Below are 12412 nucleotides of genomic sequence, written 5' to 3' on the forward strand. Positions count from 1 at the left end.
ACCAGGCAGTCGGTAAATGATACTCTGGTGTAGAAATCTTTAGTGACAAGCTTATGACCTTGTCGCCTGTAAGCTGACGAGACTTAGCTTGTCCTTATTAGTTTCTTGTTGTACAGAGTGAGTCACTAACTATTGCACTTCTATTTTTACGGCGGAGACAGTGGCAGTTTTGGAAGCACTTAAGTTTGTCTCTAGCACTTCCTTCCCCAAGATATTGATAGTATCTGACTCGCAAAGCGTTCTTAAAAACATTCAGTACAGTCGATGGAACAAAACAACCAACAGTTACATCTTGGATGTGATATCTGAATATATTCGCAGCACACGCACGGGCCGGACGATCCATTTGTTGTGGGTACCTTCCCACTCTGGTATCCTCTGTAATGATGAAGTCGATGCATTAGCCAAACAAGCGGCAACCTTAGGCACCGTCCTGGATCTGCAGCTTCCTTATACAGACTACTTACGTGAAGTCAAGGATCACGCAAGACAACAAGGGCAAGAAATGTGGAACGTTTCTCAACAGACAAAAGGCGGTTATTACGCAGCGCTACAACCTCGGATTCCTTCACAGCCATTGTTCATGAGGACCAATCCACGATTTCTACCATCATAAGACTCAGCTTCAATCGTGTCTCTTTCCCACAACATCTACATCGGATCAACGTTTACAGTTCACCAGCATGTGAGTGTGATCCTGAGTCGGAAGCTGATGTCAACCACATCTTATTTATGTGCTCCAAATTTGACCGTGAACGGTTCGTCTTTCTGAAGACATTGCTGAGTATGGGCTACCATCTTCCTCAATCAGCTACTTCTCTTTTGTGTACTAAAGACGTTCGTCTATATAAAGTGATAGTTAACTTCATCAAGAGTACTGGTCACAATCTGTAGGTTTTAATGGTGTACGTGCAGAGACAGTGACTGTAGACGATTTTTGAAATAAAAACTACACAGCCAAAGCGTGATTAAGAAAAACGTTGAAGGCTGTTAATACATTTGAATATCTTAAAGATTAGATAAAGCGTTTGACAATGTTGACTGGAATACCCTTTTCTAAATTCTGAAGGTGGCAGGGGTAAAATACAGGGAGCGAAAGGCTATTTACAATTCGTACAGAAATCAGATGGCAGTTATAAGAATCGAGGGACAAGAAAGGGAAGCAGTGGTTGGGAAGGGAGTGAGACAGGGTTATAGCCTTTCCCCGATGTTATTCAATCTTTATATTGAGCAAGCAGTGAAGGAAACAAAAGGAAAATTAGGAGTAGGTATTAAAATCCATGGTGAAGTAATAAAAACTTTGAGGTTTGCTGATGACATTGTAATTCTGTCAGAGACAGCAAAGGACTTGGAAGAGCAGTTGAACGGAATGGATAGTATCTTGAAAGGAGGATATAAGATGAACATCAACAAAAGCAAAACGAGGATAATGGAATGTAGTCGAATTAAGTCGGGTGATGATGAGGGAATTAGATTAGGAAATGAGACACTTAAAGTAGTAAAGGAGTTTTGCCATTTGGGGAGCAAAATAACTGATTATGGTCGAAGTAGAGAGGATATAAAATGTAGACTGGCAATGGCAAGGAAAGCGTTTGTGAAGAAGAGAAATTTCTTAACATCGGGTATAGATTTAAGTGTCAGGAAGTCGTTTCTGAGTTTTTGTATGGAGTGTAGCCATGTATGGAAGTGAAACATGGATGATAAACAGTGTGGACAAAAAGAGAATAGAAGCTTTCGAAATGTGGTACTACAGAAGAATGCTGAAGATTAGGTGGGTGGATCACATAACTAATGAGGAGGTATTGAATAGAACTGGGGAGAAGAGAAGTTTGTGGCACAACTTGACTAGAAGAAGGGATCGGTTGGTAGGACATGTTCTGAGGCATCAAGGGATCACCAATTTAGTATTGGAGGGCAGCGTGGAGGGTAAAATTCGCAGAGGGAGACCAAGAGATGAATACACTAAGCAGATTCAGAAGGATGTAGGTTGCAGTAGGTACTGGGAGGTGAAGCAGCTTGCACAGGACAGTAAAATGGAGAGCTGCATCAAACCAGTCTCAGGACTGAAGACCACAACAACAACAACAACAACAAAGTTTTAACTAACGTAAGTTGGTAATAAGGAATCTAATACATAAGTAGGACCTAGTTTCAAGAGAGTAACAACACCATTGTACGTGTGCTACGGCTTCTGACCAACCATTGCGTTTGTGTTTGTTTGGATCAGATTTATTCTTATGATGAACGGATTATAGTGCAGTACGATACGGTAACTGGATTACGGCGTTCACCGGGGACGTGATGCGTAGTAGAGGGAAGGGAAGTGAACTTTTTAGTTCGTCCCTTTCTTTTACCACGGGATTTCGGAAGAATACCAGAGCACCGGGTTTATATCGAGGCAGTGTAGTGCCTTTGTTGCGGCATTCTAGCTGTTTTTGCGTGGTTTTAAAATTGCTGCGTTTAACTTGATTCCATATGGCTTTGAGACGACGAGCTAGCCTTTTCACTTCGCCTGTGTTGAGGTCAGGGGGAATTTCTCAATCTCAGATGGTGAGTTCATGGCTCTCAAATAGACTGCTCCGTATGGGGAGTATCCCTTTGCCTCATGGACACGACTATTGTACGTTGAGGCAACAAATCCCACATATCTGTCCCAGTGTAACTGCGTCTTCCCTACACGATACGACAGCATTCACACAATAGTTTTGTGCACTTGTTCCAGGCGCCCGTTGGCTTTAGGGTGCAAGGGTGTAGTTCGCCACTTTTTGATTCGTAATGTTTCGCAAACTTGTGCAAACAGTGTCGACATAAAATTTGAGCCTTGGTTTGTGATTATTGCGTGGGGACTTCCGAAAGGCAGAACCAAGTGACTGACAAACGCGCAAGCAACATTTACAGCAGTCATATCTGCAAGTGGTACCAAAATTAAGTATCTTGAAAACTGATCAATAATAGACAATATACAAGGTGTTTCAAAAAGTACATACGTGTTACAAAGTATTATGAGGGTCACTCGAAAAGAAATGCACACTATTTTTGTAAAAGTACAGTTTTCATTCTGCACGTGTAAAAGTTTTACAGTGCGTAGATACATCCTTCCCGCTTGTTTTCAAACTTAGTTCAACCTGTTCCCGTGAGTGGCGCCGTCACAGCATGTCTTCAAAATGGCTCCTACACATGATGTTCGTCAGAAGCAACCTGCTGTCATAGAATTCCTGTGCTGTGAAACGAGACAGTGGAAAACATCCACAAGAGGTTGAAAAAGGTGTACGGAGATGCTGCACTACAGTTAGTCGGTGGGCAAGCAGGTTACGTGATTAAAGCGGGCACGGCAATATTGAGGATTGTCCTCCCAGCGGCAGGCCTCGTACTGCACACACTCCAGACAATGTGCGGAGAGTTAACGCAGAATACTGAAAGTGTTGCTGTTAAAAAAGGTTTGTGCCAGGTGGGTTCCCAGGATGTTGACAATGGCTCACAAAGAAACAAGAAAAACGGTTTGCAGCGAACTTTTTCAACAGTACTTGAATGGTGGAGATGGATTTCTTGGAGGAATTGTGACAGGTGATGAAACATGGCTCCATCACTTTTCACCAAACAAAGACGCAATCAATGGAGTGGTATCATGCAAATTCACCCAAAAAAAAAAATTCAAAACCACGCCTTCTACTGGAAAAGTTATGGCTACGGTGTTTTTCAGTTCCGAAGGACTCTTGCTCGTGGACATCGTGCCAAGTGGAACCACCGTAAATTCTGATGCATATGTGACGACACTGAAGAAACTTCAAGCTCGACAGAGTCGTGTTCGACCACATCGGCAAAAGCAGGATGTTTTGCTGTTGCACGACAATGCACGGATGCACGGCCACATGTCAGTCAAAAAACCGTGGAAGCGATCACAAAACTTGGATAGACAACACTGAAACAGCTACCTTACAGTCCTGATCTGGCTCTGTGACTATCATCTCTTTGGGGAACTGAAAGACTCTCTTCGTGGAAGAAGGTTTGAAGATGAAGACTCCCTTGTGCACGCTACCAAACAGTGGCTCCAACAGGTTGGTCCAGAATTTTACCGTGCTGGTATACAGCCGCTGGTTCAAAGATGGCGTAAGGCAGTTGAGAGGGATGGAAATTATGTGGAGAAATGAAAATATTGTTCCTAAAGGATGTATCTACACACTGTAAAACCTTCAAACATGTAGAATAAAGGATGGATTTTATAAAAAATAGTGTGCACTTCTTTTGGAGTGACCCTCGTATTTTGTCCAAATTATCCATCACTGCGCCTCGTTTGGCAATTGGAGAAACGAATACATAGTCTACTTTATGTTAATAGCCACTAGATGTCAGTTGTCTTCTGGTTTGCTTGGTAACCGCCGTATGTTTAAAATGGCTACTCGGCAGCAGAAATCATTTTGTATTCTCGAGTTTGCGAAGTGCAATTTCGTGATTACAGTGCAAAGACGTTTCAGGTTGAGGTACCAAATTAATCCTCCGAATGGGTGGAACATTCGCAGATGATACAGGATGTGTATGTAAAGGAAAGAGTCGTGGCCGCCCGTGTGTTCCTGAAGAAAATGTTGCACGAATTCAAACTGCTTTCCAACGTAGTTCTTCATAATCGTCGTGCCAGTCGGGAGTTACAACTGCCTTATTTTTTTTTTTGGTCATCAGTCTACTGACTGGTTTGATGCGGCCCGCCACGAATTCCTTTCCTGTGCTAACCTCTTCATCTCAGAATAGCACTTGCAACCTACGCCCTCAATTATTCACTTGACGTATTCCAATCTCTGTCTTCCTCTACAGTTTTTGCCCTCTACAGCTCCCTCTAGTACCATGGAAGTCAGTCCCTCATGTCTTAGCAGATGTCCTATCATCCTGTCCCTTCACCTTATCAGTGTTTTCCACATATTCCTTTCCTCTCCGATTCTGCCTAGAACCTCCTCATTCCTTACCTTATCAGTCCACCTAATTTTCAACATTCGTCTATAGCACCACATCTCAAATGCTTCGATTCTCTTCTGTTCCGGTTTTCCCACAGTCCATGTTTCACTACTGTACTCCAGACGTACATCCTCAGAAATTTCTTCCTCAAATTAAGGCCGGTATTTGATATTAGTAGACTTCTCTTGGCCAGAAATGCCTTTTTTGCCATAGCGAGTCTGCTTTTGATGTCCTCCTTACTCCGTCCGTCATTGGTTATTTTACTGCCTAGGTAGCAGAATTCCTTAACTTCATTGACTTCGTGACCATCAATCCTGATGTTAAGTTTCTCGCTGTTCTCATTTCTACTACTTCTCATTACCTTCGTCTTTCTAAGATTTACTCTCAAACCATACTGTGTACTCATTAGACTGTTCATTCCGTTCAGCAGATCATTTAATTCTTCTTCACTTTCACTCAGGATAGCAATGTCATCAGCGAATCGTATCATTGATATCCTTTCACCTCGTATTTTAATTCCACTCCTGAACCTTTCTTTTATTTCCATCATTGCCTCCTCGATGTACAGATTGAAGAGTAGGGGCGAAAGGCTACAGCCTTGTCTTACACCCTTCTTAATACGAGCACTTCGTTCTTGATCGTCCACTCTTATTATTCCCTCTTGGTTGTTGTACATATTGTATATGACCCGTCTCTCCCTATAGCTTACCCCAACTTTTTTTCAGAATCTCGAACAGCTTGCACCATTTTATATTGTCGAATGCTTTTTCCAGGTCGACAAATCCTACGAAAGTGTCTTGATTTTTCTTTAGCCTTGCTTCTATTACTAGCCGTAACCGCCTACAACAACCATTTGGCGTGTTTTGAGAGGTCAGCTGGTTATGAAGCAGTACAAGTTACAGCTGTTACAAGCTCTGCGTCCTGCTGACAAACGCGAACGTGTTGCATTTTATAACGAGATTCTTGATGCTAAAGACAATGGTAACAGTTCAACTCGTCATGTTCAGTGATGAAGCGACATTCCGTGTTATACGTCAGGTAAACAATGTTGGAATTTGGGGCCTACAGAAGCCACATGCAGCCATTGGGCATGTACGAGATTCGCCCAGTCAATGTGTTTTGTGCGATATCCCGGTTATCTGTTTGCGGTTCATTCTTCTTCGATGGAAAAACGGTTAACGGTGAGCAGTATGTCGCTATGTTACAAAAGTGATTGTTTCCGAGGCTGCACAAAGACAGTTTCATTTTTCAACAACAGGGGTACCCCCTCACTGGAGTCGTCAAATGCGTATGTGAATGAAATTACAATGAGATGAACACCCTTAGCTGCTTACAGGCGTTGACATACGTCAACTGGGACAGATGAAAATGTGTGCCCCGACTGGGACTCGAACCCGGGATCTCCTGCTTACATAGCAGACGCTCTATCCATCTGAGCCAAAAAATGGCTCTGAGCACTATGGGACTCAACTGCTGAGGTCATTAGTCCCCTAGAACTTAGAAGTAGTTAAACCTAACTAACCTAAGGACATCACACACATCCATGCCCGAGGCAGGATTCGAACCTGCGACCGTAGCGGTCTCGCGGTTCCAGATTGCAGCGCCTAGAACCGCACGGCCACTTCGGCCGGCTCCATCTGAGCCACCGAGGACACACAAGATAGAGCGACTGCAGGGATTTATCTCTGGCACGCCTCCCGCGAAACTCACATTCTCAACGTATTGTCCCGCACTGCATTCGTAGTGCCCCTGCCCATTGTACTCATTTTCATCTGTCCCCGTTGACGTATGTCAACGCCTGTAAGCAGCTAAGGGTGTTCATTTCATTGTAATTTCATTCTGTCGAGCTGCGTGGTCACCGATGGTATCTGTTCTTTCGGACATACAGATACCATCTTAGTATATATATATATATATATATATATATATATATAGAGAGAGAGAGAGAGAGAGAGAGAGAGAGAGAGTGAGAGTAGGAGGAGTCGGGGCAGACCAAGGAGAAGGTACCTGGATTCGGTTAAGAATGATTTTGAAGTAATAGGCTTAACATCAGAAGAGGCACCAATGTTAGCACTGAGTAGGGGATCATGAGGAATTTTATAAGGGGGCTGTGCTCCAGACTGAACGCTGAAAGGCATAATCAGTCTTAAATGATGATGATGATAATGATGATATATATGTGTGTGTGTGAATGAAAGTCTACCAGCCGGCCGTCGTGGCCGTGCGGTTCTAGGCGCTACAGTCTGAAGCCGAGCGCCCGCTACTGTCGTAGGTTCGAATCCTGCCTCGGGAATCGACGTGTGTGATGTCCTTCAGTTAGTTAGGTTTAATTAGTTCTAAATTCTAGGCTACTGATGACCTCAGATGTTAAGTCGCAAAGTGCTCAGAGCCATTTGAACCATTTTTGAACACTTGCCCGGGTATGGGAGGAATTCTAATGTCGATGTGATATTGTTCCGTTCGCTGATGGAGGACATAGTGAACATCTGTAATCTGAACTTGAGATATTCGTAAATATGTCTGGAAAGTTTCATATTCGTATGTCTTAAAGTTTAATAATTATTTGCGTTCGAAATACGTATATTCTTTTCGAAACACCCGGTATATTTATTATTCTTCGTGCTTTGTGGAAATGGTCTGCAGATATCAAGAGCCACGATTTGGAAGTGTTTCGATGCTTCTGGTAACGTTTATAAAGGAACTTTAGCCCTTGGTGGAGACGCTATTTGCGCACGAGGCAGACAACTTTGTGCGTACTTACTGACGCCGGTTTATGGACCCCTCCACCGGTAATTTGGGGCTATTCCTGCACTCGTGGATCCTCGCCTATTATGGCGGGCCTGTAAACTCTCATGACTCATCATGTTATCTGCTATATTAGCAGGTCCTTTGCCTCTCCATTTTCTGCGATCCATTGCTTGCTTCTTAAGGCTGTTGTATGTTGTACCGTCCATCATGTCATCCAGTATCTGGAATCTCTTCCTTCATCGCTTCCTTTTCCCTTCTACATAACCTTCTAAAACTGTTTTTATCAGTCCGTCATTCTTTCTTAATATATGCCCAATCCAATTTCTTTTTCTTCTCTTTATTACATCTAGTAACTTTCTTTTCTCTCCCATTCTTCTCAGTACCTCTTCATTTTTTACTCTGTCCATCCAACTTATTCTTTCCATCTTCCGCCATGTCCAGATCTCAATAGCCTCCAGCCTTTCTCTGTCATTTTTCCTCATAGTCCATGTTTCAGCGCCATATAGAAGAACACTCCGTACAAGACATTTTATGTGTCTCTTTCTGAGTTCTCTGTCCAGATTGCTGCAGAAAATTCTCCTTTTCTTATAAAACGCCTCTTTTGCCACTGCTATCCTTGTTTTAATTTCTGTGGTGCACTTTCAGTCGGTGTCTCTCCTGCTTCCAAGATACTTAAAATTTTCCACCTGTTCTAGTATTTCTCCATTCAGCATAATTTTCATTTCCTTATTTCCTCCTAGTGCCAATACTTTTGTTTTATTTGTGTTAATTTTCGTTCCATATTTTTTCCATTAGTTGCAATGGTGTCCACCAAATCCTGTAACTCTTTTTCCCCTGTGGCTAGAAGGACCATGTCATCAGCAAACCTCAAACACCCTACTCTTCTTCCTCCAATTTCTACTCCTTTGTCATCTAATGAGCATTGGTCAATCATATTTTCCAAGTAGAGGTTGAAAAGAGTAGGTGATAAACAGCATCCTTGTCTTACTCCTTTTCCTAGTCTGATCAAGTTTGTACTTTCTCCTCTCACTTTAACTGAAACTTTTTGATTAAGATAATTCTCTCATGACTAGAGACCGGATTATATGTATCATAAAAGCCTTACAGTATGCATGAAAAATGCTTAAAAATGACCGAAAAGTGTCCACATATGCAAGACCAAATAATAAAAAAAGCTTTGCAGTTGCTGCCTGCATTATATCTCAAAGTCGACTCTGTGCATATCAGTTACGAGGAAGAGCGCCGGTCACGCGGAAAATCGGTACAATTAGAACGCTGATATTTTCTGACTACTTTCTGGTAGGGGCGCCTTTCTGGGATCACTTTCCAATAATTCGCAAAATGGGGAAGCATACCGTGTTTCAAGCACTCTTTGATACTGTTGTCGGTAACAAGCGGATGCGATATGTACAGGACCAACTTCGAGACTTATCGCACGCAGAGGGGCACTATCAAAAACTGCGTAATATTCTATTTAAAACAACAACATACAACCACGAATTTTTTTGAACAGCATTAACTTTCAATTAATACTATTAGACCAAAGCATCATTTACAATTTATTTTACATTTTTCAACAATTGTAAACACAAACGACCAAGTTCCAAATGTTCGATAGTAAGATTGTGTCTTTGGTCACTCAAAACATTTTTATAAGCAGAAAAGGACCGTTCTACGTTAACTGAGGTAACTGGGCTATGGGGGTACTTTTGTTTCTGGTAGTTCACCCATCCCATTAATGAAACCATCATTTTGGCACGAGGGCTCAAAGCCTTTGTCATTGTTTAAAATGTTTTGAGACTTTCCTTTAAGTTTTCTTAGGAATACTTCCGGCAATGAGGAGTTCAAATGGTTCAAATAGCTCTGAACACTAAGGGGACTTAACATCTGAGGACATCAGTCCCGTACAACGTAGAACTACAGTGTGTTAACTGTAAGACGGCTGAGTTGTGCAGGGAGAGGAGGAAGCAAGCATTGGTTGGCGAGGGGAGAGGAGGGGGGGGGGGGACAAGGCACGCCTACCAGTTGCAGTGCTGCCACTACAAATTGCGCGTCATGCTTACACGAAAGCAGACGAAAGGCTTGGAAGTAAAACTCGCTTCAAATGTTGTTCGTAAACGAAACTGAAATCGTCATGTACATTATATATATATATATATATATATATATATATATATATATATTATGTCTACTACGCGCTCACAAACCATTGTAATATGAATGTGTTTCGAAATAATACAGTAACCAGTGGCGTTTCCATACAAAGCAATACGGTAGCAAGGAAAAATGAAATATAAGGTAATTCGGACTAAATAGGGGGCTCCTTCAAAGTGATCGCGAACAAAATATCTGAAACTGAAACTCACCTTTTCTTGCCAGGCGTTTGTGGTGATACGCCAGGATGATTCTTGGAAAACTGTTTGAATCTTCCAATGCTACGCATGCTTTGTCCTGTGTATGGAGCAGCTCTCACTGAAGATTTGTAAATGGGGTGAAGCAATTTTTTCTGCTCCCTTTCCCTTTCGCAGCATTCAATCACACGCAATATAATTTTGCGAGCATCGCTACGTAATACTGGTTTCCTTCTAACAGTAGGCATACCGGTAGGGGCTGTTGGCGACTCTCGAGATGGGCCAGCAACTGCCTCTTCACTCATTTTGATAATGTTTAGCACAACTGCACAATAAAAACGCGCAGAACAGTACAGAGCAAAACAATAACGAAGCGGACGACAATGGCTACCTTGTACAACACAGTCGGCTACGTAATGTTCGCAGCAGCCGAAACTGCGTGCCTACCGAAGCCTCCCGACGTTTACCGACTTCTACCGATTCAGGACTAGGACAGTTTACACACTGTACTTAAACCTAACTAACCTAAGGACATCACCCACATCCATGCCTGAGGCAGGATTCGAACCTGCGACCGCACTGGTCACGCAGTTCCAGACTGAAGCGCCTAGAACCGCTCGGCCACACTGGCCGGCTTGAGGAGTTCACTGGAATAATTTTATTCATTAACTGAACAGATTCATTCAACGCCAAAATTTGAGTTTCAAGTTTTTAATACTTGCAGGTATATGAGAAAAATGAGTACTGATCAGAGCAATGTTTTGTGTAATACCGGAATCATTAAAAGCTTCCTTGCACTGGCAAACTGCTAAAGTATCTGAACTATCGAAGTCGTTTACTACCCCTCTAAACTAAACTAAACTAAACTCCTCCCGCACAGGCCATGAAGTCCCAAAGGTACCGACTGGCCGCCGTCTCATCCTCAGCCCACAGGCGTCACTGGATGCGAATATGGAGGGGCATGTGGTCTGCACACCGCTCTCCCGGCCGTATGTCAGTTTCCGAGACCGGAGCCGCTACTTCTGTCAAGTAGCTCCTCAGTTTATCTCACAAAGGCTGAGTGCACCCCGCTTGCCAACAGCACTAGGCAGACTGGATGGTCACCCACCCAAGTGCTAGCCCAGCACGAAAGCGCTTAACTTCGGTGATCTGACCGGAACCGGTGTTACCACTGCGCCAAGGCCGTTGGCCTACTACCCCTTTAATGGCCTCTAAACAATACAGCTTCGACCCACGTACCCCAACAAGTTACCATTGGTTGGGGAAAATGGTTCAAATGGCTCTGAGCACTATGGGACTTAACTTCCAAGGTCATCAGTCCCCTAGAACTTAGAACTACTTAAACCTAACTAACCTAAGGACATCACACACATCCAAGCCCGAGGCAGGATTCGAACCTGAGACCGTAGCGGTCGCGCGGTTCCAGACTGAAGCGCCTAGAAATGCTCGCCCACTCCGACCGGCAAGTCGACAGTATAAAACAATTCCGTCATATGTAAATGTTCCAGGATGGTCAGCTATCCACGAAACTACATTTATTTTTTCGGGGGCCATAGCGCACAACACGTTACACACTACACGTCGTAAACACGTTCAACTGTGTACGAGTAAATAGAAAGCTAAAGTGAAACAATGGACGTGCGACTAAAGGCTTGCGTAATTTCATTTAACTGTTGCCGACGCGTGCGGCACGACAGCGGAGGGGATTAACCGGGGCCGCGGGAGCAGGAGCATTGACTCTGTCTGCCGGCTCCTGTTCCTCTTCTGTAAGGATTTCGCTAGGCAGTGTCCTCTCGCTTAGTGATTGCACCGTAGTTCTAGGTCGCGTTCAACCTGTGAGACACAAAACTAGATCTAGCTAGAGACCGCCCATTTAAATTTTTTAAATATTGTAAACACAGAACCAAAATATACGTCCTCAACAGTTTATAGTTAAAATATGCAATAAACGGTGAAAAGGAGTCCAATACCTAAATGCATATGCCACTCGTTGTTGCAGTTCCTTGGCTACTACCACTTTGTTACCCATCGGAATCTCGCGATATACACACGAACCATGGACCTTGCCGTTGGCGGGGAGGCTTGCGTGCCTCAACGATACAGATAGCTGTACCGTAGGTGCAACCACAATGGAGGGGTTCTGTTGAGAGGCCAGACAAAGGTGTGGTTCCTGAAGAGGGGCAGCAGCCTTTTCAGTAGTCGCAGGGGCAACAGTCTGGATGATTCACTGATCTGGCCTTGTAACACTAACGAAAGAGGACGTTGTTATCTGGAGAAAGAAAACTGGCGTTCTACGGATCGGAGCGTGGAATGTCATGTCCCTTAATCGGGCAGGCAGGTTAGAAAATTTAAAAAGGGAAATGGGTAGG

General features: G+C 43.4%; 1 pseudogene; it reads right to left on the reverse strand.

Annotated features, from left to right (window-relative positions):
• Positions 1-11115: 11115 nt before the first annotated feature.
• Positions 11116-11233, reverse strand: LOC124554359 (annotated as a pseudogene).
• Between the last annotated feature and the right edge of the window lie 1179 nt (positions 11234-12412).

Source organism: Schistocerca americana, chromosome 11 (genome assembly GCF_021461395.2).
Source record: "Schistocerca americana isolate TAMUIC-IGC-003095 chromosome 11, iqSchAmer2.1, whole genome shotgun sequence".
Classification (NCBI taxonomy): domain Eukaryota; kingdom Metazoa; phylum Arthropoda; class Insecta; order Orthoptera; family Acrididae; genus Schistocerca; species Schistocerca americana.